The sequence below is a fragment of the Vombatus ursinus genome, unplaced genomic scaffold (assembly GCF_900497805.2).
Source record: "Vombatus ursinus unplaced genomic scaffold, bare-nosed wombat genome assembly UNPS02014768.1, whole genome shotgun sequence".
NCBI classification, from domain to species: Eukaryota; Metazoa; Chordata; class Mammalia; order Diprotodontia; family Vombatidae; genus Vombatus; species Vombatus ursinus.
The window spans coordinates 6,844,874-6,853,670 of NW_020954546.1; the positions used below are offsets into that span (position 1 = coordinate 6,844,874).

The 8,797-nt window shown below is 44.8% G+C and overlaps 4 non-coding genes across 4 annotated transcripts; 2 read left to right on the top strand and 2 right to left on the bottom strand.

Moving 5' to 3' along the window:
- The first annotated feature begins 52 nt into the window (after positions 1-52).
- On the top strand, positions 53-123 carry TRNAG-CCC. The gene has a single exon. It is a non-coding gene; the product is annotated as a tRNA-Gly (tRNA).
- Positions 124-768: 645 nt separating this feature from the next.
- On the bottom strand, positions 769-840 carry TRNAQ-CUG. The gene has a single exon. It is a non-coding gene; the product is annotated as a tRNA-Gln (tRNA).
- A 4,272-nt stretch (positions 841-5,112) lies between these two features.
- On the bottom strand, positions 5,113-5,183 carry TRNAG-CCC. The gene has a single exon. It is a non-coding gene; the product is annotated as a tRNA-Gly (tRNA).
- A 2,296-nt stretch (positions 5,184-7,479) lies between these two features.
- Positions 7,480-7,550, top strand: TRNAG-CCC. The gene has a single exon. It is a non-coding gene; the product is annotated as a tRNA-Gly (tRNA).
- The last annotated feature ends 1,247 nt before the right edge of the window (positions 7,551-8,797 follow it).

An 8,797-nucleotide genomic window follows, 5' to 3' on the forward strand; every position in this document is an offset into this window, starting at 1 on the left:
ACACACACCACAGGTCGTCGAAAGGTAAGTAGTATAGGGAGATGTTGTGTAGGCATTGGTGGTTCAGTGGTAGAATTCTCGCCTCCCACGCGGGAGACCCGGGTTCGATTCCCGGCCAATGCAGTTGTTTTAGGTATCTGCCCTCTTTCCTCTTCACTGTCGACAACACTGTCTCCCTCCCTGCACCTTGAAGTTTCCCACCTGCTGGGGCTCGACCTTAGACCCAAAGCTCTCGGCATCTTCAAGGCATCCCCCACTCACACAATCTTGGTGATTACCATGCTGTTGGTGTCTTTCATCTTCCTTTCAATAGACGTTTACTGAGCACGTACTGCGCCCTATTTTTTTCTTGGTATGCCTGTCTTCCTATCCCCAGTGCTTAGCACAGTCTGGCACATAGCTGGAGCTTAATAAATGTCAGTTGACTGACTAGTATACCAATTCACTTCTTGACTAACTCTTTGTTGGGAGTGATAAGACGAGTCCCGGATTCGCTCCGACCCTGGAAGCTGAAAGAAGTAGGGGCAAAACAAATTTTGTTTTAATTCAGTCCATATATGATTTCCCCAACATGCAGACCAAATAACGCATCTTTCGGGTTCTCTCTTTCCTGGGCTTAAGATACGGCCTAACCCAATAAAAATACGTTAAGAGAAAAGTAGGAAACTCTGTCCCTCACTTTAGACCTAGACAGGGAATCAAGAAAAGCATCTTCGTTCCTTAAGTAAGGACTTAGGAAAGTGGGGGGGGGGTAAGAGAAGAAAAGTAAGGTCCCACCGAGATTTGAACTCGGATCGCTGGATTCAGAGTCCAGAGTGCTAACCATTACACCATGGAACCACTTTGAGAAAGCTTGTATTTCTCTCCTTTTCAGCAAAATTTGGAGCATTTACTTTCCATATCAGTCATCAATTCCTTTTTCTCAGGAAAGTCTACCTTGAAAGACTTGTATGGACTGATGCTGAGTGAAATGAGCAGAATCAGGAGAACGTTGTACACAGTAACAGTCACGTTGTACGATGACTAATATTGATAGACTTAACCCTTTTCAGCAATGCAAGGATCTAAGACATCTCCAAAGGCCACATGATAGAAAATGCTGTCTACATCCAAAGAAAGAACTATGGAGTTTGAATGCAGACCAAAGCATACTATTTGCTATTTTTTTTCTTCTGTTGTGTTTTGTTTCCTCTTTCTGGTGGTTCCTCCTATTGGTTCTAATTCCTACTTACAACATCACTAATGTGAAAATCTGTTTAATAGGAATATATATGTATATCCTATATCAGATTACACATGGTCTTAGGGAGGGAGGCCGAGAGGGAGGGGGAGAAAAATTTAAAACTCAAAAAGCTTATGAAAGTGATTGCTGATAAATCAAAATAAATTTTAAAAAAGAAATAACACAAGCATTTCATAACATAATGGAATAAAAAAGATGATTTAACATGAAACTGAAAATCTATTATATACAACTTGCTATTTCTTTTAGATAAATAATAAAGTTATCATGCAAAAAAAAATATTTTTCGAGAAAAATGGACAATGTCCACAGCTGCGAAGACACCACCTGCCACTTCCATTGAACCCGTGTCTGACTGTATGCGAGTCTCTGTCTCTGTCTCTTTCAGTCTCTCTGTGTCCGTCTTCGTCTCTCTTTTTATCAGATTACCTTACACACCGAAGGTCCTCGGTTTGAAATCACGTGGAAATCATTGCCCCCACTCCACCTGCATCCATGCCCCCAATACGCTCTCCATCTGCTCTTGGAAGAGGAAGGGGTCCCTTTTACAGAGCTAACTGTTGGTAGTCCTTGAGAGCCAGCAAGATTTCCTTGCATCACAGTCGGTACACCATTCGCAATAAAGATGTCTAGACCTTTAGTAGACAGACTAGTGATGTGCATTGTTGGAAAAGTCTCTGCTCTGAGTACTCCAGCGACCCAGCTCCTCAAATCACTCGTTCTAGAATCCAACTATGGAAGGAGCACACACAAATTTTCATGACCAGCAAGCTCTTGTACAGAACCTGCTTAGCTTGGGCGAGAGGGAACAGGTTATACCTTTACCCCTCAGAACTGCAAGTCCCGAAGCACCACTACCACCCTACTCCCCTAGGATGGCCTGATTCCCTTCCCACCTGGGACCTTCCAGAGACACTTGGGACCAAGAAGAAGCGTTCTCCTCAATCACAAGTCCTGCCTTAATCAGAGGTAGGCTAATAAGGGGACGAGGGAGAGATGGAGAAAGAGCACATTTGGGATGATGCAGTCGAGAAGGAGTCAGAATTCTCCGGGAATTCCCCTGTTCTCCACTGGAGAGGAAGGGAGGAGAGGGAGAGGGGAGGGGGGGGGAGGGGGAGGGGGGGGGGGGGAGGGAGACAGAGAAGTTCAGTGCGCAGTGCAATGTCTGCGTGATAGAAGGTCTTGTCATTTGCTTTTGAACAAAGTAGAGCTGTTTGAGAAAATGGAACTCCATTTTAAAGTGGAATGTACATGATCCAAATGTCTGTGAAATCTAGCAAAAGAATCAGAGATTCCATGATGTACTGTAGGCATTCTGGACGCTGGACTTAACTCCAAATCCAGCAGCTCAATTTCATTCACTTGGAATCTCTTATATTTAATTTCTAGGAAATTCCTTTTCTCCATGCAGCAATAGACAAATAAGGTTCTCTTCTTGATTCTCCTTTTCGTCCAAAATGACTGAACTCTCCTACTTAACCCCTCTTCCACTCCTTGGCCTAGAGGCACTATTTCACTTGTTGTTTGTTCTTCGTTCTGGAAGAGGACCAGTGCATCAGGAAGGTGATGTCAAGACTTGCAAGTGAATTGGATTTAAGTGAGGGAGGGCTGCGCATAGTCACCAGCCTCACTTTCTCCTCAGGAGCCATCTGGGTCCAGTGGCAAGACTTAGATCAGGACAAGTGGAGATGGCACCTGGTGAAGCGGGTGACCTTGGCCTTTTTTAATCGAAGGTCTTTCCAAGTTCTCACTTTGACTGAAGCGACACCCATTCAGTGACTAAGGCTAGGTAAGACATGAGCCAAGGAATGGCCCCTTTTACCTAATTTAAAAGAAACTTAATTTGGGAGGAGAAGATCTTCGGGGTTTCTGGTCAAAACAGAAACAATTACTATTTGCCTTCACTCTGAGCCATCAGGGCCCCAAAACAGTGGGGCATGGGCTGGGATCTTTGGGTTTAAGGCATGGTCTTTAAGAAAGAAATCTAGCCAGTAAACACCAAGATATCATGTTAGATTTCAGCCAACAAATTTTACATTCCTTTGGGCAGAGCACCCGCCGGGAAAGGTGTGGTATCCTATGTGGACAGAGGGAGAGAAAGAAAGAGGGAGACGGAAAGGAGAGAGGGAGAGAAGGAGGAAGGAAGGAAAGAAGGAAGGAAGGAAGGAAGGAAGGAAGGAAGGAAGGAAGGAAGGAAGTGCATTCCCCATCTGTAACTGGCCAGTTGGGTCCCCTCTGAGGCAGCTTGGACTACTCACAGGTTGTTGTTTGTCCTTCCTTATCGAAGAGGACTATGACATCAGAAAGGTGATGCCTTGACATGCAATTGAATTGGATTTAAGTGAGACAGGGCTGTGCAAAGTCACCAGCCTCACTTTCTCCTCCGGAGACATTTGGGTCCAGTGGCAAGATATAGATCGGGACGACTGGAGATGGCTCCCACTATTTGGCTAAGGTCTTGGAGAGAGTCCCGAATTCATGGTTCTCACACGCTTTTCTGCCTCTTCGCGCTGACTTTTGGGTCTTGTCCACCAATTTCGGCTCTCTTCCAGACAGTCGGCTGTCAGCGTTACTACAGATCGAAGTGAGCATTCTGAGGGCATTTCCCTTGGGCTTGGCGTCCTTGGTTCCTAGCTTAGGACCTTGCACAGTACATTGTAGGCTCTAACTAGATATTTTTGCATTGTATTGTATCCCTGGGACTGAGAGAACAAGAAATGTGCTTGCGCGAGAGTGCGTGTTTTCACGTTTGGAAGCTGTGTGCATTGAACTGATTCTTTGTCCCCATTCTTGGTCTTCGACTCCCCCTGCCCCCCACCCCCCCCCCCCCCGCCCACCTTTTCCAGATTCTAAGTAGTGTCGGGGCTAGTCAAGGTCTCGTCTTGTAGTCCCTAAAGCTACGACAGGCACTCATTTAAATCTTGACTGAATGTGAATCCCAGAGAGAAAATGATAACTGCTCTGAAAAACTTGCGCTTGTGAAATTTATGACCCCCTCCCAATAAAAAATGTTGTCAATCAGGCTTGAGGAAAAAAAAACAAGCAAAAAGTCTGAACTATGGAAACGGAGAGCAGGGAAATGGGCACAGCAGTGGACATTGGCCTGTCATCTGTTTCCATAACTTAAATTCCTAGAGCCCCTGTATTATGTGTGAATTTAACCGCAAGGCATGTGTTCTCCCTCCCCCCCTTTAGCAAAAATAACTTTTTTAATATAAAAAAAGCACATAAATTTAGCTTAGTCAAAGTTACGCCCACTGGTTACATCCTCTAAGACAAGTTTATTTAGATAAGTTTAGCTGGTCCCCAAGGCTAAACTCCCTTGCAGGCATAAGTTTCGTTTAGATAAATTTAGGTACCGCCCCAAGGTACCGCCCGAGCTTACCCAGTGTATGTGCGCGCCCCAGATAAAATTTCCTCCCCTCCCCTCACACTTCCAAAAATTGTGTAAAAAATGATTTTGTTCACCTGTCAGCCAGTCTACGCTATGGCGGACAATCCAGCTTGGTCACGGACGCTGACTCTCTAGCCGGGCAGGAAGGCCCGCTAGATTCTGCCCGAGGGGAGCCACGATCCAATTTTGCTGGTAGTTGGGGTGATCCCGTACAGTCTGTGGCTTTCCATCCTCCGGAGCAAATCTTGGGGGCAAGGGGAGGGAAGCGGTGACTTGGCTTTACACTTGGTTAGTGCAGACAGCTTTGAGTGGTCTTGGCTAAACCTGGCCTTCGGTATTTACACCCGTTACAATAAACAACGTGGGTTGCGCATCAGTTCCAACCGGACGTGAGTCACTTGCGGTACCAGTTCAACTTGCTACAAAGCACCACTTATTAAAAAATGAAAAGTGAAAAGAACTTTTAAAAAGCAGCTGCATTGGCCGGGAATCGAACCCGGGTCTCCCGCGTGGGAGGCGAGAATTCTACCACTGAACCACCAATGCTCTCGTGTGCAGGCCTTCTTCCTATACTTCTCTTCATTTATCCCAGGGGATTCTGCAGATCATTAAAAAGTCACCTAAATCTTTTATGTAGTGTCTGGCAGAGCCAAAATCTCGTCCTGTAACACTTAAAGCTGCGGTAGGCACTCACTTAAACCTTGACTGAATGGATGAATCCCTGATCTGCACAATAGCAGCACCAATCGCACCAGCAAACTTCTAAGGTCCCTGACGCCTCCAAACCTATGCTCCTCTCATTCTCTCTCCCCTTAGCCTCTTTTTCCTTTTGCCCACAGCTCAGTCCTCAGAGACTGTGTAATTGTGTATCTCTGTCTCTCTCTCCCTCCCCTTCCCTCTCCCTCTCCCCATCTCTCCTTCTCCCTCTCCCTCTCCCTGTCTCTCTCTCCATCTCCCTCTCCGTCTCTCCCCCTTTCCCTCTCCCTCTCCCTTTCCCTCTCTCTTTCTCCGTCTTTTTCTCTCTCCTTCTCTCCCTCTCTCTCTCCCTCCCCCCATACACACGCACACACACATACACACCTGCATTTCACTCAGATATAGTCCAGTATCCCTTCTTTAAAGAGAGATTGTGTGACCCCAATCTCCTTCTCCCTTGCTTTGAACAATCAAACTCTCTCTTGGGGAGGAATTGGCAGAGGATACTCTAGTAATATCCCTCTATTCATTCCTTTCTCCAAGCCACATCTAGATAGACCATTGTGGATATACACATAACCTACATGGGCAACACAAACACACAATCTACGTCAGCAATGGGCTTTTCTTAATTCTATTCTTCTTGAACCCCTCTGAAGCCTGATACTGTTGACCACTGTCTCCTCCTGGGAACTTTCTCCTGTCTGTTTTTTTCTGACACATTTGTATTGTTTCTCTTCTCTACCTATCTGTCTATTTCTTCTCTGTCTTCTCTAATTGTTCCTTATTCACATACCACACTTTAATTGAAGTTGTACCCCAAAGCTCTGTCCTGGACCCTCTTGCCTTCTCTCTCTACATTTTCTTTCTTTTTCTAAAAAATAAAATAAAACAATTGGCAGACCTGTTTCTCTCCTTTCCAAACCCTCCCCACATTTTAAAAGAAAAAAGAAAACCCTTGGCACTAATATGCAAATTTCCTCATTGTTCATGTCCAAAAATGTTTGAATCTTTGTACATCTTGGATTCATGGCCTCCCTATCAGGGGATGGGCAGCACAAATTATCATCACTTCTCCAGAAGCATTGGTGGTCATTGCAATGAAGAGAAATCTTCAATCTTTCCCTCTTGTTTGTCTTTAGTGCTGTTAGTTCATAAACTGTTGTCTCAGGTCTTCTCACTTCACTCTGCCTCAGTTCATACAAACCTTCCCAGGATATTCTGAAATGAACCCACACATTTCTTGTGGTGGATTCTATTACATTTATATATCACAATTCATTCAGCCATTCCCCAATTGATGGACACCTCCTAACTTTCAAATTCTTTATGACTATAAAAAGGTGCTGTAGCTACTTTTGTACATTGGGCTCTTTTCTTCTTACTTTGATCTTGTTGAGGTACGGATCTAGTGGTCCTTCAACATTTTCTTTCTATCATCTCATCAGCTCCCATTGATTTAATTACCACCTCTGGGCATATGACTCCTTACTATATATATGTATGCATGTATATGTGTCTGTGTTACATAGGTATATAAATGCATGTATACACACATAAACATATTTTAGGCCATGTGTGTAAACATCAGGGGAAAGCAAAGGTCAAACACTTCACCCACAAAGCTAGAGGTAATTAGATATATACACATATCCTTATGTGTGCATATGTGTATATACACATATATGTATAGACATACATGTACAGAAATACATATATATACTATTTATGTATATATGTGTGTACATGTTAAATATATGAAGTGGTTGACCTTTGTTTTCCCCTTGAAACTTGACCTTGTGTGAAAATGTAATTGAAGCCCAGGAGAGGTAACAGCATGCCATTGTTGCTCTATGTGTGTGTGTGTGTGTGTTTGTGTGTGTGTGTGTGTGTGTGTGACAGTCTCTGAGGATTGAGTCTTGGGTAAGAGCAAAGAAACTTAAGGGGAGGGAGAGTGAGAACAGCATAGGGTTTGGAGGTGTCAAGGCCCTTAGAAATTTTCTGGTGAGGTTGGTGCTGCAATTGTGCAGATCAGGAGCCCAAGGCCTAGGTTTAGGTGACTTTATCATGAACTACTCATTTCAATGTGTTCAGAGCCCCCCAAGATAAAGGAAGAGAAGTATAGGAAGGAAAACAAAGAGTAGGGGCATTGGTGGTTCAGTGGTAGAATTCTCGCCTCCCACGCGAGAGACCCGGGTTCGATTCCCGGCCAATGCAGCTGGCTTTTAAAGGTTTATTTCGCTCTCTAAATATAAACACCTTTCTCTTTGTATTAAATGGTTCTTTGTACAACGCAAGTGTTCCCGAGCAGTTATCACTTTCTCTCGTGAATTCTATCATTCGGCCAAGTTTTAAATTAGCGCCTACCGAGGTTTTAGGCACTACAGGACCAGAAGGTTTACCCAGGCACTACAAAAAAGTTGGAAGAGGGTGGAGGATGGGGGTGGGGCGGACAACCAAGAAATAGGGACTAAGAATCTGTTCAATGCACGCAGCTTCCCAGGACACGAAAACACACACGCGCCCACGCGCTCACACACATTTCTTGTTCTCTTCGCCCCAGAGATTCAATGAAATCCAAAGAACATCGTGTAGCAGCCTGCAATGTACTGTGCCAGGTTGTAAGCTAGGAACCAAGGACGCCAAGCCCGAGGGCAATATCTTCAAGACGCTCACTTAGATCTGGAGTGGCGCTGAGATCCGGCGGTCTGGAAGGGTGTCCTTCCATAGTTGGAGTCCGAGAGGAGTGATGTGAAGAGTTGGGAGGCTGCAGTCCTCAGAACAGGGACCTTTTCCAATAGTGCGCATCACTAGTCTGTCTACTAAAGATCTAGACATCTTTACTGCCAATGGAGTACCGACTGCGATGCGAGGAAACCCCCTGGGCTCTCAGGGACTACAGACAGTTAGTTATGTGGAACGGACCCCCTTCCTCTCCCAACTTCAAACTCAGAGAAGGACTTACGGGGCGAGGGGGAGGAAGAGAGAAAGGCTGAACAATTATTTCTTCTCAGTTTCTAACTGAGGAGCTTTGGCGTGTAAGGCAAATGTGATAACCAGTACAGTACGGAAACTACTGTAAAGAAAGAAAAGGGGAAGAGGGAAGGAGCGCACACACACACACACACACACACACACACACACAAAGGATAGAGATAGAGAGAAACAGGGACAGAGCTGGACTCAAAGACACAGACACAGAGAGAGAAAGAAAGACAGGATCAGAAAGAGAGATAGAGACAGAGACGCGTACAGAGTCAGGCAGGTGATCAATGAAAGTGTAAGGTAGTGTCTTCACAGCAGTGAACATTGTCTTCTATTCTTGAATAGGGTAGATTTTCTGGAGAAAAAAGATTTCTGATTGAGGTAAATATTCCAAATCTTGCTGAAAAGGAGCGAAAGATGAGATATTCTAAGGTGGTTCCATGGTGTAATGGTTAGCACTCTGGACTCTGAATCCAGCG